General features: G+C 37.7%; 1 protein-coding gene across 8 annotated transcripts in view; it reads right to left on the bottom strand.

Moving 5' to 3' along the window:
• CDH18 (cadherin 18) overlaps positions 1-25669 on the bottom strand; it is a 1009468-nt gene that overhangs the window by 590595 nt on the left and 393204 nt on the right. For all 8 annotated transcript variants that reach the window (XM_045038559.1, XM_045038553.1, XM_045038573.1 and 5 more), the window contains one exon: positions 16423-16566. The gene's annotated coding sequence lies outside the window, so the exon portion shown is untranslated. The remainder of the gene's footprint in view (positions 1-16422; positions 16567-25669) is intronic.

Below are 25669 nucleotides of genomic sequence, written 5' to 3'. Positions count from 1 at the left end.
CTTAGGTACAACAACTATACATGTTGGTGATACTGTGACAATTTGAAAGGTGCATACATAAAAACAGGAAATAACCGAACATGAAAAATGATTTGCGATAAAAAGAGAAGTAAGTGGACTTCATTTAAATCTCGAAAAACTATTTGTGTTTATTAAATTACTTGTCTTTGGAGAGTAGATGCAAAAACTCTTGGTGCATTATAAAATATAATACTGTCCGTGTATTGATACACATGAATATCTGAAATTGTTTAAGGGAAGCAATTTCAAAAAGACATACAGAAAGTAAAAATGGATGAGCTTCTCATGAATCTGTTATGGAAACAGTTGTAAAATAGAAAACTGAAAGATATTTATGATCCTCAATAACTCAGGAATCATTATCTGAATACAAATGTGAAGACCAACAATTTTTTAAGTTATACTGTATATGTACAAAGCACTTTAAGTAAGGGCTTAAGTTTGACTAGTCTCCTTTTTTTATTAATTCTGGGTCTCTATATTTAGCATATAATCGTTAGCTTACTTGTGCTATCAGACTAATGATAGTTTATTCATTTATTAAAATCACGTAGTTCTCTGTTGTGTTAGTTTCATCTTTTAAAGATGGTCTTGTAAGTCAATAATAATCCCTCCTTTTGTATTTTTTAAGATTTGTACATTGCTTTTAAGTGAAGAGAATTGGCAATACTTAAAAAAAATAAACTTTTCAGTAGAAATAACATTCACATATCACAGTATCTTAGTAAAAATTAAGCAAAAGACCCCTAGATTAAGAATAGCCAGGGGTACAGCGAACAGTGATTAGTGGAAAGGATATAGTCAACTGAAAAGTCTGTGTTTTGCTGCCTCGTCATGTAATTTTGGATCCATAGAATAAGGAGATTATCGATTCTTTCTGCTGACCACTCTTAACTAAAATAGTCAAGGGGTTTCATTAAGGTGACCACATTTTTCTTCCAAAATGAGGTATTGCATCAGTGCAAAACACCAGAGGATGATTTCAATGGGGGCACCGCAGAGTATCTGGCACCTTTCAGGTAAGTGAAAAACATATGGTCCACCTGCCCTTGGATCATAGAATCTTATCGTACAGAAGACTGCTATTGTGGAATAGAAAATGCTTCCCTTGAAATGGACTTAAAGGCTGGTTCCCGCATTATTTTACGGATTTTGGAATCTGTATTTTGCTGAACCAGAGTAATGGACTACACAGCAGTATTCCTGACCAATAAATGAGGAAAGTCTTACAGTATTTTGGCTACAATTATGAGATAACAGAACGTCCTAAGAGAAAAAAAAATTGTATTTAATAATAGATCTGTAAATACATATTTTTATTGCTTATTTTTGAGAAGGAGAGTGCACGTGAGCGCTCATGAGTGGTAGAGGGGCAGAGAGAGGGAAACACAGATATCGAAGCAGGCTCCAGGCTCTATAATTTCAGCACAGAGCCCAACGTGGGGCTTGAACTCACAAACTGCAAGATCATGAACTGAGCTGAAGTCAGACGTTCAATTGACCGAGCCACCCAGGTGCCCCTGTAAATATGTGTTTAAATGTTTGAGCACTTAATAAAATGATTCACATTTTAAAATGCTATTAAATAAAACTGTTCTGAATCATATTAACATTTTGTATTATTGTGCAAATGCTTATGTATATTTTTCAGGGCCTATCTCACCCAAGACCTCCTTCAGGGATTCCTCACCTCAAGCATTTATAATAGGTTCCTTTTATTTTTATTTTTCTTACCACATTTTGGCAAATAAGGTATAGTTTGTTTTTATGGCCCTCTGCAATGCATAGTACAGCATTTTAAAAATAGTTTAGAGTCCAAATGAGTAAATACAGTAAATGAAGATATAGCACACTGAAGGGGAAAAAAGAACTTAATATGTTTACAGGTATTAAAGAATTCATGTGGCTGACATTACATTAACTGTAGGAGAACCCATAAATAAAATTCACTATATTTTTTTAAAAATCATTTTAAATCTAATTTATTGACTTTTGATTTAAATCTGCACTTTTGGGGGCAAAAATATAGAATATAAAAATGGTTAAAATGGTAAGCTTTAGTATGGAAATCAGTGACATAAGGACACTCACAATGCTGTGTAATCAACACCACCATGCATCTTCTGAACGTTTTCTTCCTGCATTATGTGGAAAAGAACGAAGCATGGGATTCACTGGTTTAGAAGTCACATTAATCATATTGACATTATGTTAACCTATACAGTTTTGTGATACTGCATTAAACTCAAATTCTTTACACAAAATGCAGACAAGTAAACACTAGTATTTTATACCTTGCTAATTTTCTTATACAAATTACAACAAGAGGTGAGGAACTTAAAGAAAATAGAAACACACACACACACACACACACACACACACACACGAATCTGATTAAAAGTATCTGAGAGTTGCCTGGGTAATCAACATTCCAGGGATTTGTTTGTGAGCCAGGATACAGTAAACTGCTTTGATCCCCTCAGGGCACTTACCGATTCTTGGTGTGGATCATGAGATTAGGAAACCTAGAGTAGGGAAGGAGCTAAGAAGCTAGTGAAGTCTCAAAAGTTTTCAGGGCAAGGGAGTTTCTCTCTCTCTCTCTCTCTCTCTCTCTCTCTCACACACACACACACACACACACACACACACACACACACACACACACACACGCACACACTAAATTCCTGGGGCAGAGGGTTCATTCAGACCAGTGAAAACATCTAGGATTAAAGAGGCCATCCTTTAGGAGAGCAGGTGGCTCAGTCGGTTAAGCATCTGGTTTTGAATTACAGTTCAGGTCATGATCTCACAAACTGTGAGATGGAGTGCTGCATCTGACTCTTGGGCTTTTTCTCTACCCTCCCCCCCAACCCTGCCCCCACCACCCCACTCTCAATACAAATATATAAGCTTAAAAAAAATAAAAAGAAAAACATATGTCAAGAGGCCAATGTTTAAACAGGTAGAAAACTAATGCCCTAGTGACATCTACCCAAGTGTCCCACTGTGCAGGATAGCCTAAGAGGCAAAAAAGAGAGCACAGAAAGGACAGTGTTCTTAGCATTACACCCTGTGCCAAGGAAACAAATTCAGGGCTTTCTAAGTAGGAAGGGACCTAGTAAATATTCTGCACTCTCAGTTGAGACTTGGAGGTCTGCAGCTTAGAAACAAGCAAAATAAGATATAAATTATTAGAAGATGAGGACCCAGGCTGGAATCAGCTCAGTTCATACCGGACTGCATCACAGTTGAGGTCTGTGGTCCAGTGGCCAATTAAAGGGTAGGGTGAGAAATCTTCACTAGAAATATTAATGACTTCTAGGACTTCTAGATTTTTTCGCCCAAAAGTTCCAAGAAAATAAAGAGGCGGTAGAAACAGATCTGTATATAACTCTGATAAATTGAAGTTAACAGTAACAGATTGTAATCAGCTGAATAATGGGCTTAAAAATGGTGGAAAGGAGGGATGCCTGGATGTCTCAGTCAGTTAAGTGACTGATTCCTGGTTTTCTGGCTCAGGTCATGAGCTCACTGTTGGTGGGATTCAGTCTCCTGTTGGGCACCTTGCTGACGGTGAGGGCAGAGCCTTCTTGGGATTCTCTCTCTCTCCCTGCCCCTCCCCTGCTCACGCTCATGCTCTCTCTCTCTCAAAATAAACTTTTAAAGATAAATTAGAAATTAAAAATTAAAATGGCCGAAAGGATGCAGAATTTGACCAGAAAACTATCATCTATATAAAATAACTGCATGGAAATTCTAGAACAAAAAAAAAAAAAAACTAATCAAAATAAACAACTGGATTATTTAATGACAGATTGGAAATGAGAGTAATAGTGAACTGGAAAAAATAAAACAACAGAAAACAAATAGACCGAAAAACAAAAGCAAAAAGAGTAAAAATTTTTAAAAGAGTGATTTCAGAAGGGGATCTTATTTTTTTTGGAATCCAAGAGGCAAGGAGAATGGGAAACAATTATTGAAGAGTAAAACAGCTAAAAACCCTCCCAAATTTGGAAGCCATCAAGTTATACCTGTGCTACACAGTTGAAAACCTTAGGATAAGTATTCATGTAAAGAAAACTTCCTGTAGGCCTATCTTTATTTATATTCACCTCGATTTATGTAAATATACATAATCTATTTTATATACATGTGCAAATATATATAAAATATTCAGAAATGTCCTGTTTCTTCAAAAGGAACAATAAGTTATTTAAAAAAAAAAACCCTAAAAAGACAGACCAAAAATATTCTTAAAATGCTCAAAGAAAATAGACTGTCAACCTAGGTTTTTATTCCCATCGCAAATATTAATTGTGAAATGAAGTATAGATTTTTTTTCAGAAGAAAATTAGCCATATGTTAATGTAAACTATGTAAACTAGAAGGGGGCTTCTTTAGCCCAAGAAAAAAGTATACCATAAGAAAACAAAGCTATACAGACATAAAAACAATACATTCAAAAATATAAGTGAATTTTAATTGTATAGAGTTATAATAATGCCTATGGGTTTAACATGTAGAGAGTATTAAAAAGCATGGAAGACATTGAATACAGGTAGTTTTAAGAGGTCATCATTTTCGTACAAATGATTATTCATATTAATCCTAAAGATTCAGTTACTCATTTTAGAATCTCCAGTTTAACTTTTTTTTCTTTTTCCTGGTGGCTACCTTTTACTAAAAAGGATCTAAACTAAAAGGCTAAAGGGAAACAGATTTCAAATGGAGGCAATAAGAGAAAAAAATGTTACGGAAAACAATGAGACAAATGGGACATAGTACAATAAAACATACATCAAACGTCACTGATTATTTTGCAGGTTAATGGTGCATGTCTGTTAGTTCAAGTCAAAACACATCATAACAGATAAAATTTTTAAAAAATCACCTATATGCTGCTCACAAAAATCTTTTTTTAATTTTTTAACGTGTATTTATTTTTGAGACACACAGAGAGAGAGAGAGAGAGAGAGAGAGAGCGCGAGCGAGCGAGCATGAGCAGGGAAGGGGCAGAGAGAGAGAGGCAGACACGGAATCTGAAACAGACTGCAGGCTCTGAGCTGTCAGCACAGAGCCAAATGTGGGGTTCGAACTCACCAACTGTGAGATCATGACCTGAGCCCAAGACAGACACTTAAACGACAGAGCCACCCAAAACTCTCTTTAAATATAAGAAGTATTCTTGTGTGGTGTAGATAGCAGTCCTTTGTTATTCTCATGTCCTAGGTCATCAAATGTAATATTGATTTTAATAGTATATTTGGTCATACAGATAATTTTAATGTTCACACAGGTCTACTATTTCTTGAGGAGATCCTGTTTGCTCACTGTTTAGTTTTTCAAGATTTATCCACTTGTTGATTGTACTCAAACTGTTTCTCTTAGATTTTCTTGCAACTTTTAATTTTTGTTTGTAAGTCTTCAAACTTCTTTGTCAGTAGTTCATTTCCCAGCTCATATACAATCCATCATTTTCTCACTGTCCAAAAAATGGCGATTATATACGCCATACGATTACATACACTGTAATACATTTGTGCATGCTCTATTTCACTGCTTTGTGTTCTTTTTCTTGCCAATTTAGTACAATTTTAAGATGAAAGTTATATGTTCCATGACTACTAAAACAATACTCCTGATAGTCACTACTTTTTGAAGTTTTCTTGGTTGTTTTTAAATACCTATTCTTTAACATATATTTAAGATTTTACTTAGAGACAAGTGTTACTGTCAATTTGTTGAAAATGAATTTAGTTTATTAATTTTGGATAAATAGGCTTCTATGATAGTAAAACTTGTATTTCTTGGTATTTTAAAGTCACTTTTCCCTTTTGCTGACTAGTTTTATATCTTTTCCATTACATCACATAAGTGGGTTCTATGCCAACTTGTTAACTAGTAATTCTATTTATTTCTGCATTAAATGGAATGGGATCTATTTTCAAATTTCATTTATACTTAGAGATAAAAATTGGTTTATACCACTAATTCATCTGATTTTTCTACAGTTCCAAAAGTATTTTATTAGATATCAATGTTAAGTCTTCACCCAAAAAAAAATGTATTTTCAAATTTTAACATCAACTATTCTATTATTGCAATCAGTAGAACTTTAAAGATTGTCCTACATAGTAATAAGACTAACATATAGTTTCTTGTACATGTTCTAATTTTTACCTTCATGATTTTAGCTTTTTTTTTTTTAAGGTTTACTTGTTTATTTTGAGAGAGAGAAAGAGACAGTGAGTGAGGGGCCAAGGCAGACAGACAATGTCAAGTAGGCTCCGCAAGGCCAGAATGGAGCCTGATGCAGGGCTTGAATTCACAAACCATGAGATCACTACCTGAGCTGAAGTCAGTCATTTAACTGACTGAGCCACCCAAGTGCCCCTTGTGATTTTAGCTCTTAGGGTTGTTTCACTGAAGGGAGAAGAAAGGAAAAGAGAAAAGAAAAGAAAAAGGGCATTTACTGTTCAAGAAAGAGGTTCTTGTCATACTTGGATCCAAAAGCCAACACAGGATTTACAAAAGTACTTAAGATTGTCAGCCACAAATATTAAGCTTGGCTAACATTTTTCTCTCTTTCAATTCTAAAATTCCATCATATATTCACTTATCTCTATCCAAATCAGATAGTATCCTAACTTTGGAATGCTAGAGAAATGACCTCAGAGACAGAAGGCAACAGTATATATTTTGTAGATAAAACTAAGTTTCATCAAATATTTAGAGTGAAACATCAAAATGCAATCAACATTGAGATACTTGGAAAGATGCTAATATTTTGCTAAAATTTTCAGTCTTTATCCAGATGTCTGGCACACATAAGGAAAACAAGACGCTCTGTGAATAAACATAATCTCAATTACTCCAAAATGCAGTTTTTCCACCGATTTCCAATTTTCTTTTTTAACTGAGAACATAATCACATGTTGGGTGATTGTAGAGATTAACAATCCTGGCTTCTAAGGACAGACTATTCTAGTGCATTCACTAATCATTCCAACGCCTACACCATTTAAGCAAATGCTGAATTAGGAGACAGCGCAAGCTTCAGCAGTTTTCTGCTTGTTGCTGTTGTCATTTTGATGTGACCCAAAATACAGAAAAGATGCACTGAGAGCTTCATGACTCCTGACAGGGAAGTATTCTTTAAAACTTTAATTTTAATTCATTTTCCGGAAAAAAAAATTACCATCATCTGTTTTTAGTTTTCTATTGACATCCATCATTTACATATCTACTTGAAAGTATCATTGGCCTTTAACAAGTTCTTTTCTAATGTCATGGAAAATTATGGCCTATAGAATAACATCTAGCTTTGTTCTTTAGTTTATAATGGAAGCAGTTGTTACGACATATCAAATAACAAAAAATCTTCATAAAAATATTAGAAGGGAGTACTTTGTATCTGTTGGACTGCTTTTTCTTAATTTTTTGATCAACATGTCCACCGACGAGTTCTCATTTTTTATATTGGAAGAAATAAAGTGTTTTTTTTGTTTGTTTTGTTTTGTAGTTTCAAGTTGTTATTTAAATTCCAGTTAGTGAACAATGTAATATTAGTTTCAGGTGTAGAATTAGTGATTCATCACTTACACAGAACACCCAGTGCTCATAGGTCTGTTTCTTAAACAAAAAAATCCACCCTCCCTCCTCTCAAAAAGAGAATTGTATTAAATATCTGATGCGAATGTGGAGAATAGAAAATACTCCTAGGGTAGAGCAAGTGGGATATAATTTTGGAATTTCTGTTATTGTAACGGGGGAAACAGCAGGTCCGACTCCATAGTGTTTCTTTTCCCCTTGCTGCCATAACCTAAGGCATCCATACTTCTTAGCCCTGCAAGAAGTCATGTTAATCACTGAAGGGATTTTTTGCTCACGGCTAAGTGTTGTAAAAACAGCTCTTCACTCCAAACCTACTCCATCCGAACAGATATGCACCTATGGAAATAACACCGCTATGTTTAAGATTTACCAGAACGATAGGACCAGATTTTTGTACACAGAGATCACCCGACCACGGATGTGTCACAACCTTCCTCGGATCCTTGCAGGCACCTGAATATCTACAGACATCAGTCATCTCCTGCCTCCAATTTCCTCCTGAGTCATGCTCTTCCTCAGGTGAGAGAAGCTCAAGTTTTATGCTGAGTTAAGATGGTCCTTTAGGACAGGAGTCTGCCATCTCCTCCGTTTGTGGGCCTCCCTGAATCAAGGTGCTTTCCTGAAAATCTCGCTTCTTATTGGCTTGTCCCATCGTGGGAAGAACAAACTTACACTCGCTTACATTGTATTCTTCTGTTTAGTATGCTAAGTTTTCATCTTAAGAATCGCTGTTTCCCCTGAGATGGTGTTTCAGAGTTTAGGGTCAGAGAGTAACATACATTGAGTTCCAATTATTTTAAAACTGTTGTTTAAGACTCTAAGTTCAATTAGGGCCAGCTGTATATCTTTCTTAATTTCCTTTTCTAACACCTGCATCTCTTATGTTTACAAAAGATTTTACCTTTGGGAGTTTATGATTTGTCCTCACTGTATATACCAATGTGGATAAAAAAAAAAACATTTCTTCACGTTGTACAGTGAATTTTGCTTAGGCGTTTATGTCTGAATGTAATTTCAAAGCATCTAAAATTAACCCTGGGTTCTGTACATCCAGGCTGTATTTTCTGATCTTTTCTCCTCAGCTGCTATTTACTCCCTGGCTTTCAAAGGTACTTAACATCCTACTGTATTTCAGGACCTGCTACCCCTCTCATACCAACACTGATATTATAAGAAAAAAAAAAGTGTGGTTGTTATTCACCTGTTAGTATGGATTTCACTTTATACTTTAATACATTTGGAAACAATTATAATTCTAAGTAAATATATATTATATTCATGTAATTGTGAGTTATTATATAAATCTGAGAATTTATCTGCCTGGGATACGATTGGTGTCATTAGAGAGTGAATTTCCAGACTGCTGTAACCGATCGAATTGTTGCCCGACTGATTCAGGAAGGACTCATAGACAATTATTTTGTATAATGTAAAAGACACTCTCATTTGGTAAACTTGGTGGTGGTTTGTAAGTCTCCCACAGCGCCAACACATTAACACTTTAAAAAGGAATGACTTTGAGAGGTTTGCAAGATGGCGGCTTAGGAGGTCACTGGGCTCACCGCAAGTCCTGCTGATCACTTAGATTCCACCTACACCTGCCTAAATAACCAGAAAACCGCCAGAGGATTAGCAGAACGGAGTCGCCGGAGCCAAGCGCAGACGAGAGGCCCACGGAAGAGGGTAGGAAGGGCTGCGAGGCGATGCTCGCTCCACGGACTGGCGGGAGGGAGCCGGGGCGGAGGGGCGGCTCGCCGGCCAAGCAGAGCCCCCGAGTCTGGCTGGCAAAAGCGGAGGGGCCTGACGGACTGTGTTCCGACAGCAAGCGCGACTTAGCGTCTGGGAGGTCATAAGTTAACAGCTCTACTCTGAAAGCGGGAAGGCTGGAGGACAAAGGGAGGGAGAGCTGCTGAGCCCCCGGAAGACAGAGCTCAGTTTGGTGGGGAACAAAGGCGCTCGCCAGCGCCATCTCCCCCGCCCATCCCCCAGCCAAAATCCCAAAGAGAACCAGTTCCTGCCAGGGAACTTGCTGGCTCCGCGCAAACACCCAACTCTGCCCTTCTGTGGAGCCAAACCTCCCGCAGCGGATCTGACTCCCTCCCGCTGCCACAGGGCCCCTCCTGAAGTGGATCACCTAAGGAGAAGCGATCTAAGCCTGCCCCTCCTACCCCCGTGCACCTTGCCTACCCACCCCAGCTAATACGCCAGATCCGCAGCATCACAAGCCTGGCAGTGTGCAAGTCGCCCAGATGGGCCACGCCACCCCACAGTGAATCCCGCTGCTAGGAGAGGGGAAGAGAAGGCACACACCAGTCTGTGGCCCCAGCGGTGGGCTGGGGGCAGACATCAGGTCTGACTGCGGCTCCGCCCACCAACTCCAGTTATACACCAGAGCACAGGGGAAGTGCCCTGCAGGTCCTCACCACGCCAGGGACTATCCAAAATGACCAAGCGGAAGAATTCCCCTCAGAAGAATCTCCAGGAAATAACAACAGCTAATGAGCTGATCAAAAAGGATTTAAATAATATAACAAAGTGAATTTAGAATAATAGTCATAAAATTAATAGCTGGGCTTGAAAACAGTATAGAGGACAGCAGAGAATCTCTTGCTACAGAGATCAAGGGACTAAGGAACAGTCAGGAGGAGCTGAAAAACGCTTTAAACGAAATGCATAACAAAATGGAAACCACCACAGCTCGGCTTGAAGAGGCAGAGGAGAGAATAGGTGAACTAGAAGATAAAGTTATGGAAAAAGAGGAAGCTGAGAAAAAGAGAGATAAACAAATCCAGGAGTATGAGGGGAATATTAGAGAACTAAGTGATACACTAAAAAGAAATAATATATGCATAATTGGTATCCCAGAGGAGGAAGAGAGAGGAAAAGGTGTTGAAGGGGTACTTGAAGAAATAATAGCTGAGAACTTCCCTGAACTGGGGAAAGAAAAAGGCACTGAAATCCAAGAGGCACAGAGAACTCCCCTCAGACGTAACTTGAATCGATCTTCTGCACGACATATCATAGTGAAACTGGCAAAATACAAGGATAAAGAGAAAATTCTGAAAGCAGCAAGGGGTAAACGTGCCCTCACATATAAATGGAGACCTATAAGACTCGTGACTGATCTCTCTTTTGAAACTTGGCAGACCAGAAAGAATTGGCACGAGATTTTCAGGGTGCTAGACAGAAAAAATATGCAGCCAAGAATCCTTTATCCAGCAAGTCTGTCATTTAGAATAGAAGGAGAGATAAAGGTCTTCCCAAACAAACAAGAACTGAAGGAATTTGTCACCACTAAACCAGCCCTACAAGAGATCCTAAGGGGGACCCTGTGAGACAAAGTCCCAGAGACATCACTACAAGCATAAAACATACAGACATCACAATGACTCTAAACCCGTATCTTTCTATAATAACACTGAATGTAAATGGATTAAATGCGCCAACCAAAAGACATAGGGTATCAGAATGGATAAAAAAACAAGACCCATCTATTTACTGTCTACAAGAGACTCATTTTAGACCTGAGGACACCTTTAGATTGAGAGTGAGGGGATGGAGAACTATTTATCATGCGACTGGAAGCCAAAAGAAAGCTGGAGTAGCCATACTTATATTAGACAAACTAGACTTTAAATTAAAGGCTGTAACAAGAGATGAAGAAGGACATTATATAATAGTTACAGGGTCTATCCATCAGGAAGAGCTAACAATTATAAATGTCTATGCGCCAAATACCAGAGCCCCTAAATATATAAAACAATTACTCATAAACATAAGCAACCTTATTGATAAGAATGTGGTAATTGCAGGGGACTTTAACACCCCACTTACAGAAATGGACAGATCATCTAGACACACGGTCAATAAAGAAACAAGGGCCCTGAATGAGACATTGAATCAGATGGACTTGACAGATATATTTAGAACTCTACATCCCAAAGCAACAGAATATACTTTCTTCTCGAGTGCACATGGAACATTCTCCAAGATAGATCATATACTGGGTCACAAAACAGCCCTTCATAAATTTACAAGAATTGAAATTATACCATGCATACTTTCAGACCACAATGCTATGAAGCTTGAAATCAACCACAGAAAAAAGTCTGGAAAACCTCCAAAAGCATGGAGGTTAAAGAACACCCTACTAAGAATGAGTGGGTCAACCAGGCAATTAGAGAAGAAATTAAAAAATATATGGAAACAAACGAAAATGAAAATACAACAATCCAAACGCTTTGGGACGCAGCGAAGGCAGTCCTGAGAGGAAAATACATTGCAATCCAGGCCTATCTCAAGAAACAAGAAAAATCCCAAATACAAAATCTAATAGCACACCTAAAGGAACTAGAAGCAGAACAGCAAAGGCAGCCTAAACCCAGCAGAAGAAGAGAAATAATAAAGATCAGAGCAGAAATAAACAACATAGAATCTAAAAAAACTGTAGAGCAGATCAACGAAACCAAGAGTTGGTTTTTTGAAAAAATAAACAAAATTGACAAACCTCTAGCCAGGCTTCTCAAAAAGAAAAGGGAGATGACCCAAATAGATAAAATCATGAATGAAAATGGAATTATTACAACCAATCCCTCAGAGATACAAACAATTATCAGGGAATACTATGAAAAATTATATGCCAACAAATTGGACAACCTGGAAGAAATGGACAAATTCCTGAACACCCACACTCTTCCAAAACTCAATCAGGAGGAAATAGAAAGCTTGAACAGACCCATAACCAGCGAAGAAATTGAATCAGTTATCAAAAATCTCCCAACAAGTAAGACTCCAGGACCAGATGGCTTCCCAGGGGAGTTCTACCAGACGTTTAAAGCAGAGATAATACCTATCCTTCTCAAGCTATTCCAAGAAATAGAAAGGGTAGGAAAACTTCCAGATTCATTCTATGAAGCCAGTATTACTTTGATTCCTAAACCAGACAGAGACCCAGTAAAAAAAGAGAACTACAGGCCAATATCCCTGATGAATATGGATGCAAAAATTCTCAATAAGATACTAGCAAATCGAATTCAACGGCATATAAAAAGAATTATTCACCATGATCAAGTGGGATTCATTCCTGGGATGCAGGGCTGGTGCAACATTCGCAAATCAATCAACGTGATACATCACATTAACAAAAAAAAAGAGAAGAACCATATGATCCTGTCAATCGATGCAGAAAAGGCCTTTGACAAAATCCAGCACCCTTTCTTAATAAAAACCCTTGAGAAAGTCGGGATAGAAGGAACATACTTAAAGATCATAAAAGCCATTTATGAAAAGCCCACAGCTAACATCATCCTCAATGGGGAAAAACTGAGAGCTTTTTCCCCGAGATCAGGAACACGACAAGGATGCCCACTCTCACCACTGCTGTTTAACATAGTGCTGGAAGTTCTAGCATCAGCAATCAGACAACAAAAGGAAATCAAAGGCATCCAAATTGGCAAAGATGAAGTCAAGCTTTCGCTTTTTGCAGATGACATGATATTATACATGGAAAATCCGATAGACTCCACCAAAAGTCTGCTAGAACTGATACAGGAATTCAGCAAAGTTGCAGGATACAAAATCAATGTGCAGAAATCAGTTGCATTCTTATACACTAACAATGAAGCAACAGAAAGACAAATAAAGAAACTGATCCCATTCACAATTGCAACAAGAAGCATAAAATACCTAGGAATAGATCTAACCAAAGATGTAAAGGATCTGTATGCTGAAAACTATAGAAAGCTTATGAAGGAAATTGAAGACGATATAAAGAAATGGAAAAACATTCGATGCTCATGGATTGGAAAAATATTGTCAAAATGTCAATACTACCCAAAGCTATCTACACATTCAATGCAATCCCAATCAAAATTGCACCAGCATTCTTCTCGAAACTAGAACAAGCAATCCTAAAATTCATATGGAACCACAAAAGGCCCCGAATAGCCAAAGGAATTTTGAAGAAGAAGACCAAAGCAGGAGGCATCACAATCCCAGACTTTAGCCTCGACTACAAAGCTGTCATCATCAAGACAGCATGGTATTGTCACAAAAACAGACACATAGACCAATGGAATAGAATAGAAACCCCAGAACTAGACCCAAAAACGTATGGCCAACTCATCTTTGACAAAGCAGGAAAGAACATCCAATGGAAAAAAGACAGCCTCTTTAACAAATGGTGCTGGGAGAACTGGACAGCAACATGCAGAAGGTTGAAACTAGACCACTTTCTCACACCATTCACAAAAATAAACTCAAAATGGATAAAGGACCTGATGTGAGACAGGAAACCATCAAAACCCTAGAGGAGAAAGCAGGAAAAGACCTTTCTGACTTCAGCCGTAGCAATCTCTTACTCGACACATCCCCAAAGGCAAGGGAATTAAAAGCAAAAGTGAATCACTGGGACCTTATGAAGATAAAAAGCTTCTGCACAGCAAAGGAAACGACCAACAAAACTAAAAGGCAACCAACGGAATGGGAAAAGATATTCGCAAATGACATATCGGACAAAGGGTTAGTATCCAAAATCTATAAAGAGCTCACCAAACTCCACACCTGAAAAACAAATAACCCAGTGAAGAAATGGGCAGAAAACATGAATAGGCACTTCTCTAAAGAAGACATCCGGATGGCCAACAGGCACATGAAAAGATGTTCAGCGTCGCTCCTTATCAGAGAAATACAAATCAAAACCACACTCAGGTATCACCTCAGGCCAGTCAGAGTGGCCAAAATGAACAAATCAGAAGACTCTAGATGCTGTAGAGGATGTGGAGAAATGGGAACCCTCTTGCACTGTTGGTGGGAATGCAAATTGGTGCAGCCACTCTGGAAAACAGTGTGGAGGTTCCTCAGAAAATTAAAAATAGACCTACCCTATGACCCAGCAATAGCACTGCTAAGAATTTATCCAAGGGATACAGGAGTACTGATGCACAGGGCCACTTGTACCCCAATGTTCATAGCAGCACTCTCAACAATAGCCAAATTATGGAAAGAGCCTAAATGTCCATCAACTGATGAATGGATAAAGAAATTGTGGTTTATATACACAATGGAATATTACGTGGCAATGAGAAAGAATGAAATATGGCCTTTTGTAGCAACGTGGATGGAACTGGAGAGTGTGATGCTAAGTGAAATAAGCCACACAAAGAAAGACAGATACCATATGGTTTCACTCTTATGTGGATCCTGAGAAACTTAACAGGAATTCATGGGGCAGGGGAAGGAAAAAAAAAAAAGAGGTTAGAGTGGGAGAGAGCCAAAGCATAAGAGACTGTTAAAAACTGAGAACAAACTGAGGGTTGATGGGGGGTGGGAGGGAGGAGAGGGTGGGTGATGGGTATTGAGGAGGGCACCTTTTGGGATGAGCACTGGGTGTTGTATGGAAACCAATTTGTCAATAAATTTCATATAAAAAATAAAATTAAGGGATTATATAATAACTGAAAGAAAAAGAAATCTCAAAACCTCAGAAGTAAAATGAGCATATAACTTAAAGATTTTAGAAACGAATTGTGCAATATTTGAAGATATTGTCAATTATATCATAAGATAACTATTATACTATGATTAAATAAATATATGTATCATTAAAAAAAATAAAAAAAATAAAAAGGAATGACTTTACCAGTACCTTCAGAATAATGCCACAGGCCAGCTTAAAAAGAGCACAAGAAATACTTCTAATTTCCACAGAGCGGGGCGCCTGGGTGGCGTAGTCGGTTAAGCGTCCGACTTCAGCCAGGTCACGATCTCGCGGTCCGTGAGTTCGAGCCCCGTGTCAGGCTCTGGGCTGACGGCTCAGAGCCTGGAGCCTGCTTCCGATTCTGTGTCTCCCTCTCTCTGCCCCTCCCCCGTTCATGCTCTGTCTCTCTCTGTCCCAAAAATAAATAAACGTTGAAAAAAAATTTTAATTTCCACAGAGCATCAAACTAGAAACATCGTTAAGGGAAACCATGGTAATACAGGTGATCATGACTGCTGAAAGTGTGGAATTTAATCATTGAAAACAAGATTCAGGAGTTTCCAGTTTGCATACCAGTGGCCAAACAGACTATAAACTATGAGCTAGCCCCAGTTAAAAACACAAAATGATTGAAGAAGGATAGACAATGAGCCAATATCACAGAAGAGCCGGATTACCAACAAAACCGCTGAACCTCCATCTTGTATTGCTGCCATTTCACATCAGTTTCATGAATGTAAAACATTCGAAGTTATTAAAATCAAAAACAGACACCAGGCTTGAAAGTTCCCTGAGCAGACACAAGCAATTTAATCACACATGCAAAACTTAGCTTATTTTGCAAGACTTCCTTGGCCTGGGTCATTTCTCATTTATGCCTCCGGAAATCAAATGCGAAACTTAAACTGGATCCAAAAATTAACGTGAAGTAAACACTGACCAATTTTATGTCACATAAGAAGTTTCTAAGAATAAACAGCCCCTGCTTTCTCACTGTATAAACTGCTATATAACAAGGTAGAGCCTCATTCCATGTTTTGGTTTGGTGAGGGATGATTTTGGTGTGTGCACAACAAACTTTTACCAATGACTACTCTGGTGATTCATTGGTTTTACACCTAGTATTTCTAAAATTTTGATAAAGTAAACATAAGAACTGCATTGAGATTGTATTCAGGCATTATCTGTCATGGGTACAGTGTTCAGGTTGAGCTGGATGTGAGGCATCTACTTGTGTCAGTAATTTAAGACACTGAGTATGTGTTCTGTTGCCCCTCAAAGCCCCCAGACTGTGGTTCCCACTGCCTTACCTTCTTCCCAGTGTTGAAGAGGCTTCCCAACAAAAACCAATGGATGTGTTCAGCCGAGATTATGGCACCATCACCCGCTGGAGCTGAGCAGAAGGAAGTGTAGTGTCTGCCATGGGTTGAGTAAAGAGCTGATGAACTGAGGGCCTGGGGACCAGAAGTTCCAGAAGTTAAAACTTATGTCAGACTCACGCAGAAACAGAACTATCGGAGATTTGGCTTGGCAGCAACTGCCCACCCCTGGATCTAATTGAGTTTAAGCCCTCCTCTCCCACGCCTCTTGATCAACCACGTAAGTGTATTCACCTTTGCCTCTGCAGACACCCATTCGTGGAGGTTCAGAAACTAGTTAAAACAGGGACACCTGGGTTTCTCAGTCGGTTACGCTTCTAACTCTTGATCTCTGCTCAGGCTATGATCTCAAGATTGGTGAGATCTAGCCCCGCCTGGGGCTCTGAGCTAACAGCGAGTGCCTACTTAGGATTTTCTCTCTGTTCCTCCCCTACTCTCGCGTGTGCACTCTCTCAAAATAAATAAGCAAACTTAAAAACAAAACAACAACAACAAAAAAGTAAAACCAGAAGAAGAATAAAGAAGGGCAGAATGAGAGCCCCATGGGCAGGCAGGGAAAATGGGGAAGGGGTTGTGAACAATCACAGGGATCAAAAATCTTTAACTGGAAGAAAAGATCGTGAACCATCTGTGACTAGACTAATAAGGAGAAAGCTTAAGTGTCTTTACAAAGGGCATTAGTTCATTGGCTCCTAATAAGTGGGTTAATAACTAATAACAGTGTTTGGGAATAACACAAATAACACACAAAAGCATAAAATCCCGAATGTGTCTGAAAACCGTCTCAACCAGACTGTTACCAAGTAGTATTTTCAGCCAAATCCTAATGCCCAGATCAAGCATTCCAGGATCTCAATGTCTTTTGAAGAAATCCCACACCTATTTTGTTGTGTCGTGCGCGTGCGTCCATTCAGTACGGACAAGAGTTCTCTGTAACAGCCCTTGTCAAATCGTTGGCTTTTAAACAATGTACTGAAATATGTCTATCTTTATAGTCTTCTGTTTTTGCAATAGTTGATTGCTGTGCTCTTCAAAATGGACAGTTTGAGTGAAAGGCTTTCAAATATCCTCTCGAAAAGTAATTCAGACTCACATATCATTGGCCTAAAGGATTTATAAAAGCAACACTTGTGATTGCATTTTGAAAGAACACACACAAATAGGAAGTAAATGAATGATAGCACCTTCAAGGAGATATTTATGGAAAACTGTTTCCCATCCTTTAATATAGAACTTATTGCAGTAACTATGTACATATGAGACAAAAGAAAGAAATCTTAGAAAAATAAATGTTAAGGTAATTAAATGTACTTTGGAGCCTGGAAATTATGTATATGAAGTTACTCCTCTCTTGGTCCCAAAGCTTCAGTCTGTGTGTATACATGCCAGGACCTTACATCTATCTCTATTCCCCCTGCCCCCCAGAGTATTTATCAACCCTGGTACCAAATCAGAATCACCTGGCTCCTTAAAATAACCTAACCTAACCTAACCTTAGATTCCCCTCTCAGATACTAAAATTTAATTGGTTTCAGCTGAGACCTAGGGACATCGGGATTTTTAGATGCAGTTCATAAATGTAAGTCTATAAGTATAACAAACACACATATGCATATATACCAATATGGTATTAATTAATATATTATATTAAATATATCTCCCAACATTGTCTACATGCATATTTAAACTTTATGTAAACTATATGCATATTTAAACTTTATATAAATATATACATATGCATATATATACATATAAAAGGATACACATGCCTATGAGTGTTTTATATATATGTGTGTGTATATATGTATATATATACACACACATATACACACAAGTACAATCAAATATGTGTTTGAAAAAATAGATTGAGAGATAAAAATAGATGTAGATTAATATGAATTACATGTAGAGATATATTTAAAATCATGCTTCCTCTGAATTTCACAAGGCAAGTTAAATTGCATTGACTTCTTGAAATAGTGATAATTAATTAAAAATCATCTCTGTTGAACAACTGCTATGCACAATTCCTCTGAGTGATGTAATGAAGAAGAATAGTGTTATGGGATATAATGGGTAAGCAAAAGTCAGAAAACATAGGTACTAATTCCCACTCTATTGAGGGGACTCTAATTGCCAGGATCTATCTAAGAATCAACCTGTGGTCATGTCCTATCAGTGACCTCCTGCATCAACTGAAGAAAGTTTATCCCGGGCATTAGAACAGCCCTTGTAATGGATCTGGAAATAAAATAGGACTATGCACGTGGAGTTAAAAGGGAAAGGCGTTGAGAAACATAACAGGAACCTAGGTCTCAAGGGACCTTTAGGACGTTCAAAACACATTTGTTTTTGTTTTGTTTTGGTTCTAAGAGTGATGGGAAGTTATTGGAGTCTTTGAGCACACTCATATTTGAAGAGAAAGCAATTGGAAACCCAGTGATATACTCTCTTTCCCTCACCTTATAAATGTTTGCTTCATGACTCAAATGCTAATACTATGTGTCCCTACAAACCTGATAACAGAGCAGAGATTAGCACTCATGTTTTTTGTACCAGGAAGAGAAGGGTGATTAAATCATGAGAAATCCATCAGTGGAGAAGGCATTGACTTAAATCTGTGTAACAATTGCAACCTTGTTCATTGTGCTTTGTTTGATAACTTCCTCTAACTGCCTCCCACCAATATCTTTTGTCTTTCGCTGGAGATGGTATTTAAGGTAGTGACTTGGGAAATCTCTGGCAGTTATTCAGTTTTCTTGGGTATCTCCCATGTAGCCAGGAGTTATGCATGTTTTTGAACTTGTTTGTTTTTCTCCTGCTGATCTTTCATCACAAGGGGGTCTCAGCCAAGAACCTTGAAAGGTGAAGTAAAATTATTTCTCCTCATTTACATCTCTTATTATTATATCCTGTAGATCCCACTAAGTTGGAATCACCATTAAGAGAGAGAGAGGAGAGGGAGAGAGGGTGACCAGACTTACACATGTTATCTCTCAATCCCAGACTTTCTGCTTCTGGGTTTGTCATGTAGATGCCTACAGAAAACATAAAGAAAATGATGTTGCTTCCCAGCACTGAAGCTGAGAACTACCAGACCCTCTCCCCCGAAGACCCCACATTTGAACACTTGTCTACTAGAATTTATAATGTACAAAAATCAACGCTTGTTTTTTTTTCTTGTTAACCTTGGATAACCTATAGATATATAGTTGCTAGACAGAACCTCCAATTTGTAAAATCTACCAAATGATATAAATATATACCTTCAGCCATTCAGTTTATATTTTGATAACTATACAATTTTACCTATATTTTTAATGATACTAAATATTTTTCAAGTATTATGTCCATGACTCTTAGCAATTTTGGTCCAGAATGTGAAATACAAGACCAATTATTGTATCTAATATTTAGACCAACTTCACACCCAATGTAGTGACAGAACGAAAAAGAATTGAGATTCTGAAATATTGAAAATGCATTTGTACTTCTCCCTAATGAAATCTATTTATTCACAGGAAAGCAAAAGGTTTTAAGAAAATTATCTCCCTTATTATAAAAGCCTAAATTGCACACAGATTTGTCTTCCATTTTTTCTAATACATTTCTGTCTCATAATTAAGAATAAAAGAGTCACATTTTTATTAATTTTCAATTAAAAATTGGGCTAGGTTGGTAATCTATTTATTTATATATTTATTTTTTTGGTCATTGCTTTCAACTACTCAAATGCTAGGAAAATGGTTAATTTTCAAGACAGTTTCTATACAGTTATAGTTTATATAACAGTGATATGTTTCTTCTTTAACTCCATCTATTCCCTGTATTAATTCATATATACCATCTTCCTGTCTTGAGTAAGGAAGGGAATCAGCAAAGTAGAGCTAATTGTTTTTTTACCTCAGTACATAAGATTTTCATTTCTCCTCTTAAGTGTTCTTTCTGTTTTATGTCAAAGTTTCAGAGGAAATCCTAGGTAACATACTCATTTTATATGGAAACAGACTCAGTAGGGAGATTTAACCTAACATTTTTTTTTCCTTTTATTTAGATGGAACTAGGTAGATTTTAACAGTCTAGTTTCCTTTCTTCAAGAGCATAGGGACATAACATTTGCAAGGTCCCTTTGTAGTTAGGGCGGGTCTCTGTCACTATTATAGACAAAGCAATGTGGATAGAAGTGATAGATCTTCTGGGGGTCTTGGGTGGCTCAGTAGATTAAGCATCTGACTTCAGCTCAGGTCATGATCTCATGGTTTGTGAGCTCGACCCCACATCAGTCAGTGTGGAGCCTACTTGGGATTTTCTCTCTCCTCTCTTTCTGTCTCTCTCTCTCTCTCCCCCTTCCATGTGCTCTCTCTCTGAAAAATAAATTAATTAAAAAAATAATTTTCAAATTCTGATCCTTGGAATCATTTTGTACACCTTGAGTCTATACACATACTGAAAGCAAAGGGGTCCAACATTGAGAAACTACCCAATGGAAGAAGCCTGGATGCCTGGGCTTCCCACCCCTTGGAGGAGAGCTATCCCAGAAGGCAGGTTTCAAGTTGAACAAGAAATTCAATTTAAATGCACTGTGTTATGGATGTAATAGGGGACTATTCTTCAATAGCTAGTGAGAATTTCTCTAGCTAATAAAGCATCCACTATGTGACCAGCCCCTTTTCTAGGAGTTTTACATTTACACATGGCAAATAGCAATCTAATATTTGAGTCTGAAATCTATACTGTCTCTTGCCAAAAATATGAAAGCAGTGTAAATAATTAGTAGATTCATAAGATGGGATTTTGTTTCTTTATATATGATTATTATTAGTAGAGATCACAGTTATATTTTACAGTATAAAATAAGAGATGGTTACTTGTAGTCACATGAAAAATTACTAATACCGAGTTCTTGCTCTGATGAGCAAAGACTTCAAAAGTACATTAGGGTCACGGATATCACCACAGTTAAAGAAATGTACTTTCCATTAAATGTATACTTGAAATTTTAATAGATGTACAGATTTTAGTCCCTTTTATGTTTGTTGTAATTTTGACCTCTGTTTTTGTCTTAAGGCATGATGTTATTTATTGACATGGTAGTTTATTGTCAAATACTATCACATGATTAGTCAAATATATGAAGAATTCATACTGCTTTACTGACAAGTATAGATAGAGTAATTGGTAAAAATAAGTAAAAATTAAGTTCTTTTTAAAAATTTTTTAATGTTTTTTATTTATTTATTTATTTTTGAGACAGAGAGAGAGCATGAGCAGGAGAGGGGCAGAGAGAGAGGGAGACATAGAAGTTGTAGCAGGCTCCAGGCTCTGAGCTGTCAGCACAGAGCCCAATGCGGGGCTTGAACTCCCTGAGTGTGAGATCATGACCTGAGCTGAAGTTGGACGGTTAACCAACTGAGCCACCCAGGCACCCCAAAACTTAATTAAGTTCTTAACAGTTAATATTCAAAACAATAATATTATTCTTCATAATGCAAATTATCCATATTGTCTCTCCCAACACACACATACACATATATGCCCTTTGTATTGACTGAAATTTTCATGAGAAAAGACTGTACTAGCAATAGAATTTCAAACTGAATTGTGGAGAAGGTAGTGAAATATTATTTTTAACATTTTTCCATGAAACTGAGAACCCGATATGATTAGAATCTTTCTACTGATCTTTAAATAAATATTGGCATGAAAAGCAAGCTATTTGGGTTTAAATAAGACCCAATACAATCATTGACTTGTTTTTTTCTCTGTTCTTGGAGAACACATTCTTTTGTTCTAACGGCAAAGGTGAACACAAATGTTCCTCATATGCTTATAACATATTAACAAATTCATTATTTGTGTAAATAGTAATATTTTTAAAGATTTCTTCTGGGAACTACTGAGTCAAAATTCACCATATTGGAGCTTTCAGAAGGTAAACGTCTGACATATTCAGTGGTAGAATGTCACAGTATTCCCTTTTATTGAAAGATGAATTACATTCTACCTGAAGCCAAACCCTCTTATATTCAGCCAACTTATTAGTCCTCATCTTTTTTTTCTTATTCTCTTTCTAGAGTAAACTGTGCTTGCAACTTGCAACTTTATTTAAATAATTTTGTATTCAAAACATGCACTATTTCTGTCCCTACCCCATAACAAAAACAACAAACCACTTCTCACTCCTGTCTATGGCAGACTGATTGCATTCTGATGCCAAGAGTCTGATTTCAGAATTTAGCCGTGATACACAAGGCATGACAATAACATAATGAAAATGGCTTCCATAGGAAGCTCTTGATTAAAGTGTTTCAACAAAAGGCATTTCAAACATGTTATTAGCAATGATAACTTTATGGGTTAGCTAAAAATTAGTAAGGGCAATTCTAAAGTTTTACTGAAGACTTCTTATCAAAACATTAAGTAAAGACTTAAGTAAAAAGGTCAATACTCATAACATTAAACTATCAGAAGAATATTGAGGATGGAGTAGACGTTAGAGCAGCCAGTGCAGAGAGATGCTGAGTACATGAGGAAAAAGAAGAGATACAGGGAGGCAGGTAGATGATAATGGAAAATGGGCTTAACTTTAAAGTAAAAAAGAGATTCTTCTTAATGAGGGTTTTCAGAAATTCTTCCCACATGTTTTATGATGTATTATCTTTATTCTTCTCCCTAAGAGTCTTTGGTTAAAATCTACATTATTGCTGATGGTTGCTTGGAATTATGTTGTCTCATTTTGGTTTGTTGTTCCTGTTCAATTTTTGTTATTTTTTTAATAAACTTTATTTCTTTTATTTTTAACGTATGTATGTATATATGTATGTATGTATGTTTGGGAGACAGAGAGAGAGAGAAAGAGAGAGAGAGAGAGAGAGAGAGAGAGAGAGAGCGAGCATGAGTTGTCGAGGGGCAGAGAGAGAGGACAGAGAGTCTCCCAAGCAGGCTCTGTGCTGTCAGTGCAGAAACCGATGTGGGACTTGAACCCACAAACAATGAGATCACGACCTGAGCTGAAATCAACAGTCAGATACTTAACTGACCGAGCCACCCAGGCACCCCTCAATATTTGTTATTTTTAATAGTGTTGGAGCTATATGTGGCTTGTACTTGTCTCTATATGGAGGGCTTTTGGCTCAAGATGGTCCAGCCATATTCACTATAGTCAGCTAAATTATTTAAATCAAGGGGAGTAAAAGTTGCAGCAGCCATCTGACAAATAACTTATAACTAAAAAGTAACCTGGAAGTACTTTTGGAAGTAAGGAATATTATCCTGAGTTGCACCTGCGGCCCAACAATTTACTAGTCCTATCATGGGATCAACCAATTCTCCCTGCTCTCACTCTACTCCACTATCAAAATAGAATTTGATGAACAAAGAGAAATCACTAGACTCTCATTGTAAAATCCTTGTGCAGTTAGAGGTTCAGAAAAAGATAAAGCCAGAGGAATTTTCCACTAAAGACGAGGGTCTTTTTAATGAAAAAAAAAATCATCCTGGTATCATTTACATTTAAGATTAAGAATAAAGATGTTTGTTGAGCAGCAGAAGCTGCCTTAGGTGCTTAGATTTGGCAGAGATCAAAACAAACGAAGTTTTGCTGTCGTGAATGTTTTCTTCCAATTAGAGGATTATACACAATAAACAAATGTATAAATTAATAGGTTATAAATTGGATGATGTGGGTATAAAGAAGCAAGATACTGGGCAAACAATGACAATAGTGTTAGTGGTGACATTCACAGAAACCAGAAGAAATAAGAAAGGGAGCCATGTAGGCATGTGGAGAACAGCCATTGCAAGCAAAAGTAACTGTAAGACACTAGCATATGATGAGAACGTCAAGGAGGACAGGGTCACCAGATTGTAGAGAACAGTGCGAGGCTGATGCAAGGTGAGGAAAGAGGCAGATCATACACTCCAGACTCAGGGCTTTCATACTTACTGACCAACAAGGTTGTAAAGAGAAAAACAAGGTGAATGGGGTTGAGACTTAGAAGAACTGTTCTGACTCCAACAGCCTGGAAGATCCTGAGCAGCTGGAAGCGGGCGTTGAGTAGGAGCTATTGCAAGGGTCAAGTTGAGACATGATGGTGTCCTTGACTAGTTAGTTAATGAGATGGTATATGTTTTGCTTTTTGTTTTTTTTCAATGTTTATTTATTTTTGAGAGACAGAGAGAGACAGAGTGTGAGTGGGGGAAGGGCAAGAGAGAGAGAGAGGGAGACACAGAATCCGAAGCAGGCTCCAGGCTCTAAACTGTCAGCATATAATTTGATGCGGTGCTCAAACCCATGAACCATGAGATCATGACCTGAACTGAAGTCAGATAGATCATGACCTGAGCTGAGTCAGATCATGACCATGGGCCTAGATCATGACCTTAACCGACGGAGCCACCTAGGTGCCCTGGGTATATGATTTGCTTTTAGGATCTACAGCATTTGCGGATGGACTGGCCGAGAGAGTGTGAGAGAAAGTGATCACTCAACCATAACACCAGGCTTTTCAGAAAGCATCGTCACTTGCTGAGAAGGACAAGACTAAAGGAGAAGTAAATTCCATGAGATTAGAGTGGTGTGTTTCTGTGTGTATGTGTGTGTGTGTGTGTGCTCATACACCCGCGTGTGCAGGGAAGTCAGTCACTTGAGATTCCTATTACATACCATATTAGAGAATTTGGGTCAGATGTTACAAAAGAATCCAGTTTTACAGAGAGGATCGGACACTTCCAGCTTAAAGAAGGTATAAACTATTTCATAAGTCTATATTAAATCACCCCCAAAAATGATAGATCAAGACACATTCTGAATCCTTAACCCAGAAACACCATAATGTTCACATTTGAGAAAATGAGGAAAGAATAAGTACACATGATTGAGAAAGAATGACAGAGAGAGGAGACAAAGAGGGAGTTGTGTTCTGGAAGCATGGGAAGGTCTGGAAAAAAGTAGCAAGTCATTACCCCCCCCTTTTTTTTCCTTTTTCAGAAAGATAGAAAAGTATTAAAAGCCTAAGAAGTTTGAGTGAACACTTTTTAGGAGGAGGACAAAATAATCATGTTAACAGGTGACATGATTTCTCATGTGAATGCAGATTCCAAATTCTTGAAAAGCAAATTCACATCCCACATGGCAGGCTGTGTCAGCCCTTAGGGATCTCAGGAGGACACAGCAGTC

Source organism: Felis catus, chromosome A1 (assembly GCF_018350175.1).
Source record: "Felis catus isolate Fca126 chromosome A1, F.catus_Fca126_mat1.0, whole genome shotgun sequence".
In the NCBI taxonomy this organism is placed as follows: Eukaryota; Metazoa; Chordata; class Mammalia; order Carnivora; family Felidae; genus Felis; species Felis catus.
This window is presented reverse-complemented; position numbering and strand designations above follow the sequence as displayed.